Below are 17,128 nucleotides of genomic sequence, written 5' to 3' on the forward strand. Positions count from 1 at the left end.
TGGGAGGGATGGTGCTCTAGGACAAGCTGAGCCCAAGCACTGGGTCACAGCACGGCTGAGCTGAGCAGTGGAAAGGGAGGGCCATCTCTGTGGCAATTTTGAAACAAGGTCACAAATTATTGGACCCTCTTTTCATGGAGAGATGGGGCCTGTGTTCCATCCTTCTGAATCTGGGAGGGCTGTGACTGCTATAGCCAACAGCGTACGTCAGAAGGGACCCTAGGTGGCTCCCATAAAGGTCCCATCATAAAAGTCCCACCCTGAGCGCAGGAACGCTCCCCCTCAGAGCCCTGAGGTGACCGCTCTGAGGTGTCGGGTATAAAGAAGCCCGGCCACACAGACAGGCTGCGTGCAGGCGCACGGGGACGGTCGCAGCTCGCCTCACCCCTGGGTGGGGACCGGGCAGGCATGGGAGTGAGGAAGCCTGGGGCCTGCTCTGGCCGCCCCAGTGACCTCGACACTCAGCTCTTTCCAGCCGAGGCCACAAGCATCACGGAGCAGGGGCTGGCCCACTCTGCCTCCTGAGAATTCTTGACCAGCAGAATTCACGAATATACAAAGCTTCGGGGGTTATGTTTTAAATAACTTCATACTGAATCAAGTTGACCCTCAAGATCAAGATTCAATCTCAGCATTACTGACACGTTGGGCTGTAATTCTCTGGTGCGCGGTGGGTGGGCGCGCTGCCTTGGGCGCTGTAGGATGTTTAGCAGTATTGCTGGCTTCTACCCACCAGATGCTAGGAGCACTCCCTACCCAAGTTGTGACAACACAAAATGCCTCTAGACATTGCAATGTCCCCTGAGGACCAGAAGCTTCCAATCGGGAACCACTGGTCCAGATCCCTGGCCTCAAATGCTCCCGGACACCTGCCACACATCCACTTTAGGAAGCCAACTGTGGCTGGCATTGCACCGTGGTGTTACAGGTGCCTGGGTCCTTGTAATCTCCCAGGATAGAAATCAAGAGAGATCACCAGACATAGTAGCAAAGAGAGTTTATTTTAGCTTGTGCACAAGGAAGTCAGCACCAAGAAGGAAAAACGACTAGGCTGCTCCCCAAGGGTAGTGTGTGGGTTGGTTTTATAGGACCTTTCTCTGTGAAGGGTTACGTCAGGGCATGTTTAGGAGGGTTTTCCTAGTGCTTGAGTACTTACTGGCTTAACATTTTTTAAAAAACACATTGTGTGCAGTAGTAGCATTTTAAATCTCAAACTCCTGACCCCAGGTGATGCACCCAGCTCAGCCTCCCAAAGTGCTGGGATTACAGGCATGAGCCACTGCGCCCTTCCTACATTTCTGTTTTTATTCTACCAATAATTTTAAAGTCAGCTTGTTTAGCAAAGTTATACTTAAGTCAGGTGAACTTGAAAATTGCTTAAACTTATTTATTTATGAGTGCTCTTTTACTTGTAAGCCAGTTTGGTAGACACAATGTATAACAATAGGTGTACATACAAACAAACACATCTAGACATGTAGACCCACACATAAACGAAGAACCAACAGCTTGGAACCTTAGCTGTGAGATAGCAATACAAGCTTGTTGGCATTTACTTTGTCTCAATAGATAATCCAACAAAGGCTGTGAACCAAAATTTCAGGTAAAGCAGTCTCCATGGAGCTTGATTTTTCAAGACCAAACCTCTCCAGATTTCAAAGAACACTGGGGCCAAACAGCACCCAAGGAGCATGTCACATGTTAACCAGGCCCCCTGCTTAGAACAGCAGCAACAAAGGCTGGATACATGCAATGCCATCCCACTTTCCCATTCAACAGGAAACTCCAGATTCCAAACTATACTGGGGCTAAACAGCATTGCAAACCCGAGAGAAAATTCTAAGGGGGGCTTAGTACTAGACCTCAAAACCTCTGCCGAGAGCACCCCCTTTGGAGAGGTTGAGATTCGGAGGATCCTCAGGGCGTCCCCCTATGGGGTCCAAAAGAGTGTCAGACGTCTCTGACCTTTCTCTGCATGTTTTCCCTCCAGAGCCTCCTAGGAGCTATGAGCTTGATAAGGATAGCCCTGAACTGTAATGATACATAGGAACTGGATGCTGGGTGGGCTTTTTTGTCCTTAGATAGTTGAATAGGACAAGCAAAAAACTTAGCATAAGAAAAGGTTTAAGTCACCTGAAACAAGTGTGAGTTACCACCACCACCGTAGGGATCAGGGACCACACCTGGAAAAGATAAAAAAAAAAAGAGTCATTCCCCCTTCTGGGTAGGGCAATTATTCCCATTCACTCTTTGGCCTTCAGGCGATACCAGGGAGTGACCCCAGCGAATTGCCCTCAATTTCCAAGAAGCTACTAGGAAACAGCCGCTAAAAGACTGAAAAACAAACAAAGGAAAAAAAAAAAAGAAAAACACTCAGGTCCCTTAAGTGAATAGGGTGGTGGTGGTTAGGCACCTCCACATGGAAACCCCTTATTTCACTGGTCACAGCCAGAAACCTGCAGTTGCTTCCATGTTTCTGCGCTTCCCACCAAGGGTCCTGAGGTGGAAAGGAACAGACAGAGAGAGAAAAATCTCCCTGTATGTAAAAGGGGAAAGGAGAAAAATAAATCCCAAACTTTGGGCCTACCTTCTCCTGGCTGGCTCGCCAAAATATGTTACCGGTGGAGGGTGTCCAGGTTCTTGGTGTCTTGAACAAAGAATTAGACAAAAGGCACAAACAAAATAAGGAAGGAATGAAGGGATTTATTGAAAATCAAAGTACACAGCTGGGCGCAGTGGCTCAAGCCTGTAATCCCAGCACTTTGGGAGGCCGAGGTGGGTGGATCACCCTGATGTCAGGAGTTCAAGACCAGACTGGCCAAGATGGTGAAACCCCGTGTCTACTAAAAATACAAAAATTAGCTGGGCGAGATGGCGGGCGCCTGTAATCCCAACTATTCGGGAGGCTGAGGCAGAGAATTGCTTGAACCTGGGAGGCAGAGGTTGCAGTGAGCCGAGATCAGACCACTGTACTCCAGCCTGGGTGACAGGGCAAGACTCTGTCTCAAAAAAAAGAAAAAAAAGAAAAGAAAATGGAAGTACACTCCACAGTGTGGGAGCAGGGCTGAACAGAGGGGCTCTAAGGCCCCGTTACAGAATTTCTGGGAGTTTAGATACCCTCTAGAGGTTATATTCCATTGGTTGCTTTGGGTACACCCTGTGTAAATGAAAAGGATGAAGTAAAGTTACACAGTCTTTTACTCGGTGTGCACCCTGTGGAGAGGATATTTCCTGTAATAGCTGAAGTGTGAATCGGCCTTATGTTCCCTGCTTCCAGACCCTATTTTTCTGCTTCAGTTTGGATCTGTGTCCCCCGACCAAATCTCATGGGGAATTGGAATCCCCAGTATTGGAGATGGGGCCTGGTGGGAGGTGACTGGATCATGGCACGGAGTTCTCATGAACACCTTAGCAGCATCCCCCCTCAGTACTGTAAAGTGAGTGAGTTCTCATGAGATCTGCTTGTTTGAAAGTGTGGAACACCTTCCCCTTCTCTCTCTTCCTTCTGCTCCAGCCATGTAAGATGCCTGCTTCCCCTTTGCCTTCCACCATGATTGAAAGTTTCCTGAGACCTCCGGAGAAGCAGAAGCTGCTATGCTTCCTGTACAGCCTACAGAATCATGAGCCAATTAAACCTCTTTTCTTGCCAGGCGCGGTGGCTCACGCCTGTAATCCCAGCACTTTGGGAGGCCGCGGCAGGTGGATCACGAGGTCAGGGGTTTGAAACCAGCCTGGCCAACATGGTGAAACCCTGTTTCTACTAAAAATACAAAAATTAGCCGGGTGTGGTGGTGGGCACCTGTAGTTCCAGCTACTGGAGAAGCTGAGGCAGGAGAATCACTTGAACCCGGGAGGCGGAGTTTGCAGTGAGCCTAAAAACAAACAAACAAAAAACTCTTTTTTAAATAAATTAGCCAGGTATTTCTTTAGAGCAGTGTGAGAACAGACTAATGCAGGGTGATCATTTGGATCTAGCTGCAAAGAGAAGTTTGACGTTTGCATTCATTGAGCCCTTTTAGAAAAGATCAGGCAGCTAACTGTTGGCAAGGGTATAGAAACTTGTGTCCTGGAAATCAAAAGGCCTGAGTACCTGTCCATATTTCCTGCAACTTGAGGGATCTCTGTATAGAAATTGAGAAAGAAAAGAAACTTTATCTGAGGAATGCAAGCCTGCTATAAATTATAGACCCACAGAGGCATGAGAGTGAGGCAGCAGTCCATCCCACCACCCGCCTTGAGCTAAGTAATCAGCTCTTGAAGCTGCTTGCTATGTGGGCTCTAGACCAGCTGCTGCCACAAGCAGCTATCAACTAACCAAGCAAGGCCACTCACTGGACACCATACTCCATACCCCACAGTTCACCAATGTATAGTCAATCACTAATCAATCTTATTTGTCTAACCAATGGGAATTCCTGACAAACAGCTGTATCAGCCCACTCCCTGTCCCTCTTATTGCTTTGGAAAACCTGCTTCTGTCAAAGGCCTAACAGAGCTCATATCCAAGGTGACCTGGGTCTGAGTCTTCCAGGTGGCTGTCCTCTCACCTTGGCTCAAGTAAACTTTTTTTTAACTGTTATTTTAGGTTTGGGGTACATGTGAAGGGAAACTTGCATCACGGGGTACTTGTCGTACAGATTTTTTCATCATGCAGGTACTAAGCCCAGTACCCAATAGTTATCCTTTCTGCTCCTCTCCCTCCTCCCACCCTCCCCCATCAAGTAGACCCCAGTGTCTTGTTTCCAACCTATGTTGTTCATGATTTCTTATCATTTAGCTCGCACTTACAAGTGAGAACGTGGTATTTGGTTTTCTGTTCCTGTGTCAGTTTGCTAAGGATAATCGCCTCCAGCTCCATCCGTGTTCCAGCAAAAGACATGATCTTGTTCTTCTTTATGGCTGCATAAACTCCTTAAAATTATATTTTGTGGCTGGGTGTCCTAGCACTTTGGGAGGCTAAGGTGGGTGGATCACCTGGGGTCAACAGTTCAAGACCAACATGGTGAAACCTCGTCTCTACTGAAAAATACAAAAATTAGCTGGGCATGGTGGCGGGAGCCTGTAATCCCAGCTACTTGGGAGGCTGAGGCAGGAGAATTGCTTGAACCCAGGAGGTGAAGGTTGCAGTGAGCCGAGATTGCGCCATTGTACTCCAGCCTGGGCAACAGAGCAAAAACTCCGTCTCAAAATAAATAAATAAATAAAATAAAACCAAAGTATATTTTGTGCCTCAGTTCCTTCTTTTAGGTCAAAAAATAATAAAGTATTTATTGGCTGGGCGCGGTGGCTCACGCCTGTAATCCCAGCACTTTGGGAGGCCAAGATGGGCGGATCACGAGGTCAGGAGGTCGAGACCATCCTGGCTAACACAGTGAAACCCCGTCGCTGTTAAAAATACAAAAAATAGCTGGGCGTGCCTGTAGTCCCAGCTACTTGGGAGGCTGAGGCAGGAGAGTGGCGTGAACCCGGGAGGCGGCGCTTGTAGTGAGCAGAGATTGCGCCACTGCACTCCAGCCTGGGCGACAGAGCGAGACTCCATCTCAAAAAAAAAAGAAAAAAAAATTATTTATCATTATTAAATAAGAACCCATAGATGTAACGCTGCTGTGTGCAAACCTAAATGTCAGTCATATCGTGGAGTAGAAAAAGAGAAAGTTGAAGTTCTAGACCCAGCTTTGCCCCTTACTAGCTAGCCTTGGGTTCTGGAGCAAGCCACCTGGTCTGAAAGTGGCTTTCCTGGGCTATGACAGTGCATAGTACAGCCTGCCCTGTGGGGCTCACCAACCTGCAGATAGGAGCAAACAAAGCCATGCACAGGAAGATGCAGGCAATGCACGGTGTTAGTAAAAGACCATCTCAGAAATAGGTGCCACTGTTTTCCTAAGCCCAAATGGACTAATCAGCCCAGACAGTCCCCTCACTCATACCCATGTTGAGTCAGTCCCAGAAACACTGTCAATTCCAACTAAGCAATGTCCCTTGATTCTGCACTCTCCTCTCCAGCTGCAGGACCAATGTCTTGGGTTTCTTTTACGTGTTTGAGAAACACCCCATACCTTGTAGCATAAACCAGTGATGATGTTGTTATGCCCACACATTGTGAGGGTCTGGAATTCTAAAAAGGCCCAGTTGGGATGACTGCCATTGCTCCACGGTGTTTGGAGCCTCTGCTGGGAAGACTCACTTGGTTTCAATTTGTTCAAATGGCTGGGCCCTGAGACAGCTGGGGCTGGAGAGTGCGCATACTGGGTGAGCCCTTCCTCCCACATGGGGCACTGGGCTGGGATGGTGGAAAGACAGGCCCAGCTGAGACAGTCAAACAGAGCCCCACCCCCATGTGGCCTCTCATCCCCCAGAGCCCCCCATGTGTCCCCCCACCACAAAAGTCCCCCCATGTGTCCTCCCCTCCACCAGAGTCCCCTCAGCATGGGGGGGGGGGGGAATCTCTGGGATCCTTCTGAAGTAGCAGCTGGATTCTGAGAAAAATCTTCCCAAGACGGGCCTCCAGGGAATCAGCACTCCAGCCGTTTTCCAGCCTCCTCGAGTCACAGGACATCACCTCACTCTGCTCAGTAGCTGGGGGCATCGCCTTTCTTTATCTTTATCTTTGTTTTTTTTTTTTTTTTTGAGGCAGAATTTCACTCTTTTACCCAGGTTGGAGTGCAGTGATGCGATCTCGGCTCACCGCAGCCTCTGTCGTCTGGTTTCAAGTGATTCTCCTACCTCAGCCCCCTGAGTTGCTGAGATTACAGGCACCAGACACCACGCCCAGCTAATTCCACACCCAGCTAATTTTTGTATTTTTAGTAAAGATAGGGTTTCACCATATTGGCCAGGTTGGTCTCAAACTCCTGACCTTGTGATCCGCCCGCCTCCCAAAGTGCTGGGATTGCAGGCGTGAGCCTCCGCGCCCAGCCAGCCTTTCTTTTAATGCTTTGATATCTGGCAATTCCTTTTCTTATTTCCCTGAAATGAATGCCTGGCTTAGAGTAGGAAACGAATTTGTTGAGTTAATAGATTGGTGAAATGACTGCAGTGCTATGATGTTGAGAAATATTTTCTTTTCGGTCAGCATACACATATATGTGTATATGCTTATGGGGGTGTGGGGTAGGTGTATATACGCATGTGCACGCCCATTCGTGTATATCTCCCAGGCACTGTTTTGCAGGACAAATAGAAATTCCTCTCTGAATTTTTCATCCTTAGGCATTTTTACAGCATTCCTTTCTATTTCTATCTGGCTTAGACATTGGAGCAGTTCTTAGGATGCTTGCTGCAGCCAACAGACAAAAGGAAAAGTGACTTCTCTGCACTTTATGATTTACATCAATTTTATGTAATTAAAGTAATTTAGAGCTGAGTTTCTGAGCTTATAATTAGGGTTTTAAAGCTTATGTAAAGCTGCTCTTTCAAGGAGAATTACTTCTTAGATATAAGAGCAGATTTGGACAGAAGCATTTGGATTCTGTCAAAAGACATTATTTTGTGTGTATCTGCCTACTGTGAATACCGACATAACTTCCACACTAAATTATGACTATGGCTTCTTGAAATGTCACCAAAAACAATGTGATAAAAACGCAAGAATATGTCCTGTTTAGTGATAACCTCTATAGTGAATTTCATTGGGTAAAATTAAAATAATCTACAGGAAGACTGTATTTATTTATGACTCAGTTACGAGAAAACATTCTGAGGAAATGATTGAGTCTTTTCACCCTCAATTTACTGTTTTAAAATGCGGGTAATTATCATTTTTTCGGTCTCTTGGGAATTTAACTATTACACAACTTATTACCCCATACAAGTATTCAAATATGAGGCTGACTCATATATACTGTTTCACGTTATTCTTTTAAAATTGAGAAAATTATTGAATATAATTAAAAAATCATAAAATACTTTCAATGTTACCGTATTTCTACCAGTTTTATTTCTTCTCATTAAAAATCCAAACCATTAGCCTTTTGCAGAGAGCTAAGAGTTGACTCTATCATACAGCTAGAATATATATTTACGTGATTTATCCTGGAGTTGACTGCATGTAAGTGATATATTAGAGGTACTCTCATTAAGAATGTTTGTTTTGTGCCACGCGTGGTGGCTCACACCTGTAATCCCAGCACTTTGGGAGGCCGAGGGGGTGGGTCATGAGGTCAGGAGTTCGAGACCAGACTGACGAACATGGTGAAACCCCACCTCTACTAAAAATAGAAAAATCAGCCAGGCATGGTGGTGTGCATCTGTAATCCCAGCTACTTGGGAGGCTGAAGCAGGAGAATCGCTTGAACCCAGGAGGCGGAGGCTGCAGTGAGCCGAGATTGCGCCACTGAACTCCAGCCTGGGTGACAGAGCAAGACTCCATCTAAAAAAGAAAAGAAGAATGTTTGTTTTGTCTTAAATAACTGAACCAAACATATATGTATATACATAATGTTTATATAGAAAAAAGGGCTAGAGAAATACCCTGAAAAAAATTTCCTTTTACTTATTTTCAAATGTTTTATAATGAAAACATCCTACTGTTGTAAAGAGAAATATCACTTAAAAATTAAAATCCAGAAATGCAAAACTATATCATCTGGTTTCTTCACGTCAATATAATTGAAATTCATACTTCTGGCCAGGAACGGTGGCTTGCACCTGTAATCCCAGCACTTTGTGAAGCTGAGGCGGGCAGATCACCTGAGGTCAGGAGTTTGAGACCAGCCTGGCGAACATGGTGAAACCCAGTCTCTACTAAAAATACAAAAATTAGCCAGGCTTGGTGGCGGGAGCCTGTAATCCCAGCTACTTGGGAGGCTGAGGCAGGAGAATTGCTTGAGCCTGGGAGGTGGAGGCTGCAGTGAGCTGAGATCATGCCACTGCACTCCAGCCTAGGTGACAGAGTGAGACTCCGTCTCAAAAAAAAAAAAAAAAAAAAAAAAATCATACTTCTCAGCTGTTCTAGGATGCTGGGCACATTAAAGGAGTAAGACTTGGTTACTGATTGAAAATAAGTCATAAAATTTTGACCAGTAGGACAAAAGTATACACTTAAAAATGTTAAATCAAACCCAAAAGTTAAAATCTTTTGAGCTGTATGAAATGGCTGATTATCTATCAAAATAATGCTTTTGGCTGGGTGAAGTGGCTTACGCCTGTAATCCCAGCATTTTGGGAGGCCGAGGCAGGTGGATCACTTGAGGTCAGGAGTTCGAGACAAGCCTGGCAAACATGGTGAAACCCCGCCTCTACTAAAAACACAAAAGTTAGCTGGGTGTGGTGGCAGGTGCCTGTAATCCCAGCTCCTTGGGAGGCTGAGGCAGGAGAATCGCTTGAACCTGGGAAATGGAAGTTACAGCGAGCCGAGATCACGCCATTGCACTCCAGCCTGGGCACCAAGAGCAAAATTCTGTCTCAAAATAATAATAGTAATAATAATAATGCTTTCATTGACTGCAAAATTCCTTCCTTTGTTATGACATTTGGGAAGTCAGTATCTTTGTCACATGAAAACTACTATAAAATATACATATTAAACATAAGAAGCTAGCAAAAACTAAAGAGGGTAAGTCTAATATTTATTTCACTTCATACATTTTAACTTGATGAGGAAACATTTTTATTATTTTATTTATTTTTTTGAGATAGAGTCTAGCCCTGTTGCCCAGGCTGGAGTGCAGTGGCATGATCTCGACTCACTGCAACCTCTGCCTCCCAGGTTCAAGCGATTCTCCTGCCTCAGCCTCCCAAGTAGCTGGGATTACAGGCGCCCACCACCAGGCCTGGCTAATTTTTGTATTTTTTAGTAGACACGGGGTTTTCTCCATGTTGGCCAGCTGATCTCGAACTCCTGACCTCAAGTGATCCACCTGCCTCAGCCTCCCAAAGTGCTGGGATTACAAGTGTGAGCCACCATCCACGGCCAAATCCTGGTTTTCAAAACAGAGAGGATAACACAATTAAATATATCATATGATTATTTATTTGCTTTACTTGACATTGCACACACTCCATTCTCAGAATAACGATGACATCACTATCATCCAAAATGATTACTGAAAGGCTAAAAAGACATTTTTCATACGCTCTCCCAGTGCCCTCCTCATATGTCTTCAGAGTGGTGGCGTATCTACATTGTCAAGTCATGGATCTGTTGCATACTAGCTTCTCTTTTTTGAATCCATTGATGTGCTAGGAAATGTTTAACAAGAGACTCTCCAGAAAAAGGGGGGAAAAGCCCTGATTCATAGCATTTTGCAGCTTTCCATGGAGTAAATACTTTCACCATTGGTGAGCTATCAAGGTGACATCATTAAATGTGGAGTTCGGGAAAAGATGTGCAGAAGCTGACCCTATCTCCACCATTTGATATGATCAATGTAAATAACCTCAAAAGCATAGATAATTGTAAAATGTAGTAAAATAATTATGAAGCCATGTGTTTTTAGTGTTTACTGTTTTTAATTTATTTAAATGTACGTACATGTATATACTTTAACTGTTCATAATGTCTATGTTTAATAACCAACTCATAAAATTCTTGAAAAGTTCATTGGCTCTCATAAGCTTGTCCAAATTGCCTCCAGCAAACAGCTGGCCATATCTACAGCTGTATCTACCTACCCACCCACTTAATATTTGCCATCTGTCTTTACGTCAATGTCTCTGCAGTCATTGTGACTGTTTGAAACTTGTTCACTAGTAGATTCCTTAGGAATAGCTTATGGTAACTGTATTTCCTGAGTCTTTGCATTTTGGTAACACTTTGCTGCTTTTATACTTGAAAATTATTTTGGCTTATCTTTACTTTCCTCGAGTATCTTTTTTCATTTTATTTTATTTTTTTATTTTTTTTGAGACAGAGTCTCACTTTATTACTCAGGCTGGAGTGCAGATCATAGCTCCCTGCAGCCTCAACCTCCTGGGCTCAAACGATCCTTTCAGCTCAGCCTCCTCAACAACTGGAACTACAGGTGCATGCCACCATGCCTGGCTAATTTTTTGTAGAGACGGGGTTTTGCCACATTGCCCTGGATGCTCTTGAACTCCTGGGCTCAAGCGATTCACCCGCCTCAGCCTCCCAAAGTGCTGGGATTACAGGTGTGCGCCACCACACTTGGCCTGAATATGTAACTCCATTTTGTTCTGACATAAGGCATTGCTGTTGAAAAATCTGATGTCAAACTAATTTTCTTTCAAAATGTCAGTGCATCTTCTTTTGGTGGGGAAAGGAACCCCAAGAAATTTTATTTCTTCCCTCTTTCCCTTTCTTCCTTCCTTCTTTCCTTTCTCTTCCAATAATTTTACTAGAATATCTTGGTATTGGATATTTGGACTCCATTTTCCAAGGTGTTTAGATAATCTTTCAATATGTCGTTTCAAGTATATGCTTATTTCAGGAAACCTTTCCTGAATTATACATCTTGTTTGTTTGGATCTATTCCTTTTGATTTTCTTTTCTTTTTTTTTTTTTTGAGACAGAGTTTCACTCTTGTTGCCCAGGATGGAGTGCAATGGCATGATCTCGGCTCACTGCAACCTCCGCCTCCCAGGTTCAAGCAAGTCTCCTGCCTCAGCCTCCTGAGTAGCTGGGATTACAGGCCTGCACCACCACGCCCAGCTAATTTTGTGTTTTTAGTAGAGACAGGGTTTCTCCATGTTGAGGCTGGTCTTGAACTCCTGACCTCAGGTGATCCGCCTGTCTCGGCCTCCCAAAGTGCTGGGATTACAGGCGTGAGCCACCGTGCCTGGCTGATTTTATTTCTTTAGGAACTAATATATCTGTGTGTGTGTGCGCATGCACGTGTACCCATGTGTACAGGGTCTTCCTTGCCTGTTTCCTATATGTGTATATCTGTCATTTCCTTTTAAATCTTTTTCATCTTGTACTAATTTTCTACCACTGCCATAGCATATCACCATAAATTTAGTGTCTTAACACATTTATTATCTTACAATTTTGCCTTCAGAAGCCCACCATGGGTCTCACTGAGCTAAAACCAGGGTGTCAGTAGGTCTGGATTTCATTCTGGAGGCTTTAGGGCAAATCTGTTTTCTTCCCTTTTCCAGCTTCTAGAGGTAGTACACATCCCTTGGCTCATGACCACTTTCCTCCATCCACAAAGCCAGCAATGTACCATTTCTCAGACCGTTTCTTCCATAGCTGCATTTCCTTCATACCACTGCAGTCGACTCTCCACTGTTAAGGACACATGCGATTAGGCTGGACTCAGCCAGATGATCCAGGATCAGGCTTCTCTCTTGAGATCCATAAGGTAGTCACATTTGCTGTCACTTTGCCATGTCAGGTGACACAGGCACAGGTTCTGGAGATTAGGATGGGGACATCTTTGGGTGACCGTTATCCTGTACCACACGTCTCTTTTATAGCCTCATATTTTTTCATCTTTTCTTTTAATGCATTATCAGTTCTGTTTATTTGCTCGTGTTTCTTTCTCTCTTCATTTCTGAAATGTTTTTAAAATTTTTACTTCTTTTCTGAGTTTGTCATCTCCTTTCTGTATATTTCTAAATCTGACACGTCATTTTTTCATATCTAATGTCATTTTAGATGTTTATTAACTTATTTTGAAATATTTTAGTTTTCATCTGTTTTGAAGCCATGGCTTTCTGTCATAATTTATTTTCTAAAGAAATTATTTTTTATTCTCTTTTTTTCTTCATAATGACTTTGTATGGGATTTGACCTTAGTTTTTTTGGTACTCATTTTCATGTAATGCTAGTTTTCCTGACTTTTAGAAGGGAAGACTTAATTAGGGTAGTTTTTCTAATTTCATGGCTCTCCTTTCTCTTTATTGATTCATCTCAAATTCAATAACAATTCAATAAGTTGGCCCTTGATAAGCTGATTCAGTATCTTATCTGGATGAGAAAAGGCCTAAGAATAGCCAAAGAATTCCTGAAAGAGAAGAATAAATGAAAGATTGCCCTATCAGATGTCAAAACATATTATACAGTTTTAATAATTTAACACTGTTATTAGTGTAGTTATGGAAACACATACAAATGAAACAGAATGGAGAACCCAGGAAAAAAACTGACATATATCAAGCTGATTTATGTTAGTGTCAGCATTGTAGCTATCTGGGTAAAGAAGCAACTCCTCAATATAAGAGATGCTGAAATAATTGGTTATATATGTGTGAAAAAATGAAATTTGATATCTCCCTCACTCCATACACTAAATTCCAGGGAGATTAAGGATTCAAATATAAAAAGCAACACTTTTAAACTTTCAGCAGAATGTACAGAATAATATTTATAGACAGTAAGTTTGGTTTCTGAATACCATTCTCCACTAAAAGGAAATAGAGATCCGTGGAAAAATGGCTGGCTCCAGAGCTGGGAGAGGGAAGACCACTGACTCTGTAAAAGGACACAGGAGTCAGAAGGACACCAGCCAGGGCTGGGACAATCTGAGCAGCAAAATAAACAATAAAAATAATGGATTATAACTAACTGAGTAAAATAGGAGTCTATACACCAAACTGATATAAATAAATAAATAAATAAAACAAGAAGGAAAAGCTCTTGTTTAGAGTAGATGCCTACTAATAAATGTAGATGTTATGATGAAGTAAAACAAAACAATGAAACCTCACCATTTTGCAGCCATCTTATTAGTAACTGATTGAAGAAAAAAGTTGTCTTTTTTTTTTTTGAGATAGAGTCTTGCTCCATCGCCCAGGCTGGAGTGCAGTGACGCGATCTCAGCTCACTGCAACCTCTGCCTCCCAGGTTCAAGCGATTCTCCTGCCTCAGTCCCCCGAGTAGCTGGGATGACTGGTGTGCGCCACCACGCCCGGCTAATTTTGTATTTCTAATAGAGACAGGTTTTTGCCATGCTGGCTGGGCTACTCTCTAACTCCTGACCTCGGGTGATCCACCCACCTTGGCCTCCCAAAGTGCTGGGATTACAAGCATGAGCCACGGTGCCCGGCCAAGAAAAAAGTTTTCAATGGATGCTATATTAGTTATCTACTGCCATGCCACAAATTACTCCAAAACTTAGTGGCTATTTTTTATTTTTGGACAGTTTTTGTGGGACAGGAATTTGGGAATGGCTTTTCTGGGTGATTCTGGCTTGGGCCTACTCATGAGATTGCAGTCCAGATGCTAGCTGAGGCTGCAGTAATCTGAGGGTTTGATCAGGGCTATGGGAGTATCTCCATGGTGGCTCACTTACATGGTCATTGGCAGAAGGCCTCATTTCTTCACCATGTGCACCTCTCCAAATGGCAACTTGAGTATCCTCACGACATGACCTCTGGCTTCTCCAGAGCAAGCGCTCCAAGACAACAAGGAGGAAGACACAGTGTCTTTCTTTACAACTTAGCCTCAAAAGTCAGACTGCATCACATCCTCAACTACCTATTGGTTACGTAAGCCATTCCTATGCAGTGTGGGAGAGGACCACACAGACATGTACTTATTAGGAGATGGGATCACTGGGGCCATTTTGGAGGGTGGCTACCAGATGCTAAAGTTGGTGGAGAAAAGTTTGATGAGGGAGAGGATATTCGCGTAGTCTCAAAGTGTCTCGTATTAATTACAAAAAGGAAATAACAGTTTTACAATGAAAAAACCTCACACATGCCACTTAACCAAGTGGCCAAAATTGGTATCACCAATAATAGGACAAACCGACATCACGGGCTTCTTATCCAATGAACCAAGTAAACATCATGTATGTGGTATTCCTGCCAAAAACGCATAATGTAAATCTAATCCAGAGAAGACACTGGGTAAACCCTAATTGAAAGGCATTCTACAAAACACCTGACCTGTACTCTTTCAAGAAGAGCAATGCCCCAGTAGACAAAAACAGGCTGGAACCACTCCAGGTTAAAGGATACTAAAGAGATGTGACAAATGATCATACAGACCGAATCATGAACTTGGAAAAAAACATGACTATTAAGGACATTATTAGAGCAGTTGGTAACTTTTGCATATGAACCATGGATTTGTTAACAGTAGCTTTGTGCTCACCAGTTCACTGATTCCCTGAGAGTTGATTGTTAAACAGCAAAGCATGTTTTGAGCTGGTTGTTAAGCTGTTGATAACCTGAAATCAGCCATGATGAGCCACTTACCATGGTATTTTGGGAAAACTCTCTCAAACTGTGTTTTTCCTCTGCTCTCACACCACAACAGCAATCATCAACACAGAAGACTCCTGTGACCATATGTGTGGGAACTTCTCCCCACCACCAAGAGGCAGACACAAGCCAGGACCTCCACCCAGTTCCTTCACTATCTATCTGGAGGTAGCATCAGATCCCACAGATTGAGGGCTCAGACCCCAAGACCGCCCTCACCCCCAGATATCAGTTGCAAATCTGGGCCTTGGGAAATTCCGATTGAGCTTCAAGTTGGGGTTCCCATGACCCCCTCTTTGGGTTTGATTGATTTGCTGGAGTGGCTCACGGAACTCAGGGAAACACATTTGCTGTTTTATAATAAAGGATATTACAAAGGATACAGATGAAGAGATGAGGTGCGGAGGAAGGGGCTCAGAGCTTCCATGCCTGGGGCGCCACCCTCCAGGAACCAGGAACCTCCATGCTTTCAGCTATCCGGAAGCTCTCTGAACTCAGTCCTCTTGAGTTTTCATGGAAGCTTCATGACGTCAGCATTCCTTCCCCCAGTGTGTATGGCAGGACCCTCTCTGAAAAGTCTTAAGACCCACAGTTGGAAAGGTGGGAGAAGATGGAATCCTGCCTTGGGGCAGGTGAAAAGAGGGCAGGAGAGAGATTCTGTTTCTTGAGGCCTGCCCTTGCGGCCTAACACACCCCACATTTTAATAAAAGACTGTAACAAGGACAATGGTAGTTATGAACCAAAGTAAACCATCACACATGGGAACTGGCAAGTGTTACAAATCAGGTCCTCTCTCTCTCTCTCCCCGTCTGGACAGTGCACCAGCTTGCCACTTGGTAACAGTATTATAACAATGCTGTCTCCTGATTTAGATAAGTGTACTGTGTGGAGTAATGGTCTTATTCTTAGGAAGACGTGGTAAAGTGTTTAAGGGTAAGGGGATCTGATGTCTACAACTTAATCCCAAATAGTTCAAGATAGATAGGTCAATAGACTGAAAGAGAAATTGATCAATAGATAAAGTTAATATGGCAAAATTGTGACAACTGGTGTATCTGAATAAATAGGTCTTTGTAGTATTCTTGCCATTTTTCCTGTAAGTTTGAAGTTTTTTCAAAATAAAACGTTTTTTAAAAAACCCTCCAACAGCTAACGTTACCTGGGTTATTAAGTCTAATAAACATGACTGACTTGCCCAAAGTCATATAGAACATTAATGTTTGGTCCAAAGCTGTCATGACACCTTGAAGTAGCCTTTTCTGAAAATGTTTAAATTTCTTTAAAATTTCTTGTGATCAAATTAATGTGTGAATATTTTTTATATCTAAAAAATAATGTTACACGTAAACTTTGAAATTAAAAACTAACTTGGTATTTTGTTTGGGCCTGATAATTCCTGGCCGTAGGGGCTGTTCTGCACAGTGTAGGGTGTGTAGCAGTATCTCCGGGCTCTGCCAACTAGATGCCTGTAGCAGAGTGTCCCTCCCCCTACCCACAATCAAAATGTCTCCAGACCTTGTCAGATGTCCCCGGGGGAGGGCAAAATCGCCCCAATAAAGAACCACATTTCTAGAGTCAGTGTGATATAACAAAGTCAAAAGGGAAAAGAAGGCTGGTCACAGTGGCTAAGGTGACAAGGTCGCTTGAGCCCAGGAGTTCAAGGCTGCAGTGAGCCACGTTTGCACTACTGTGCTCCAGCCTGGGTGACAGAGCAAGACTCCTTCTCAAAAAAAAAAAAAAAAAAAAAGGAAAAAAGAGGTAAAGAGGCTGGCAATATGTGCTATATACATACATATGAAACAAAATTTAAAGAGACCAAGGGTTTTTCCAATGGGTATATCCCAAACTTTGTCTTGTGTGTGTGTTTAATCCTTTTGTGCTCTTAGAGTTATCAATTAAATCAGTCCAATATTCTATTTGACACACATTTTAGAGAATGAGTTTATAACCATTTTTGGAATTTAAACAGTACTGCCATCTAATGGTGTTAATCAATTAATTCCAGCCCTGATACAC

The 17,128-nt window shown here is 43.5% G+C and overlaps 1 long non-coding RNA gene across 1 annotated transcript; it reads right to left on the bottom strand.

Annotated features, from left to right (window-relative positions):
• Positions 1 to 11,867: 11,867 nt before the first annotated feature.
• LOC107975014 (uncharacterized) lies at positions 11,868 to 16,697 on the bottom strand. Its single transcript, XR_010158253.1, has 3 exons — positions 15,106 to 16,697; positions 14,196 to 14,297; positions 11,868 to 12,908 (listed from the first exon to the last, which is right to left on the bottom strand). It is a non-coding gene; the product is annotated as an uncharacterized LOC107975014 (long non-coding RNA).
• Positions 16,698 to 17,128: the final 431 nt, after the last annotated feature.

The sequence above is a fragment of the Pan troglodytes genome, chromosome 5 (assembly GCF_028858775.2).
Source record: "Pan troglodytes isolate AG18354 chromosome 5, NHGRI_mPanTro3-v2.0_pri, whole genome shotgun sequence".
Classification (NCBI taxonomy): Eukaryota; Metazoa; Chordata; class Mammalia; order Primates; family Hominidae; genus Pan; species Pan troglodytes.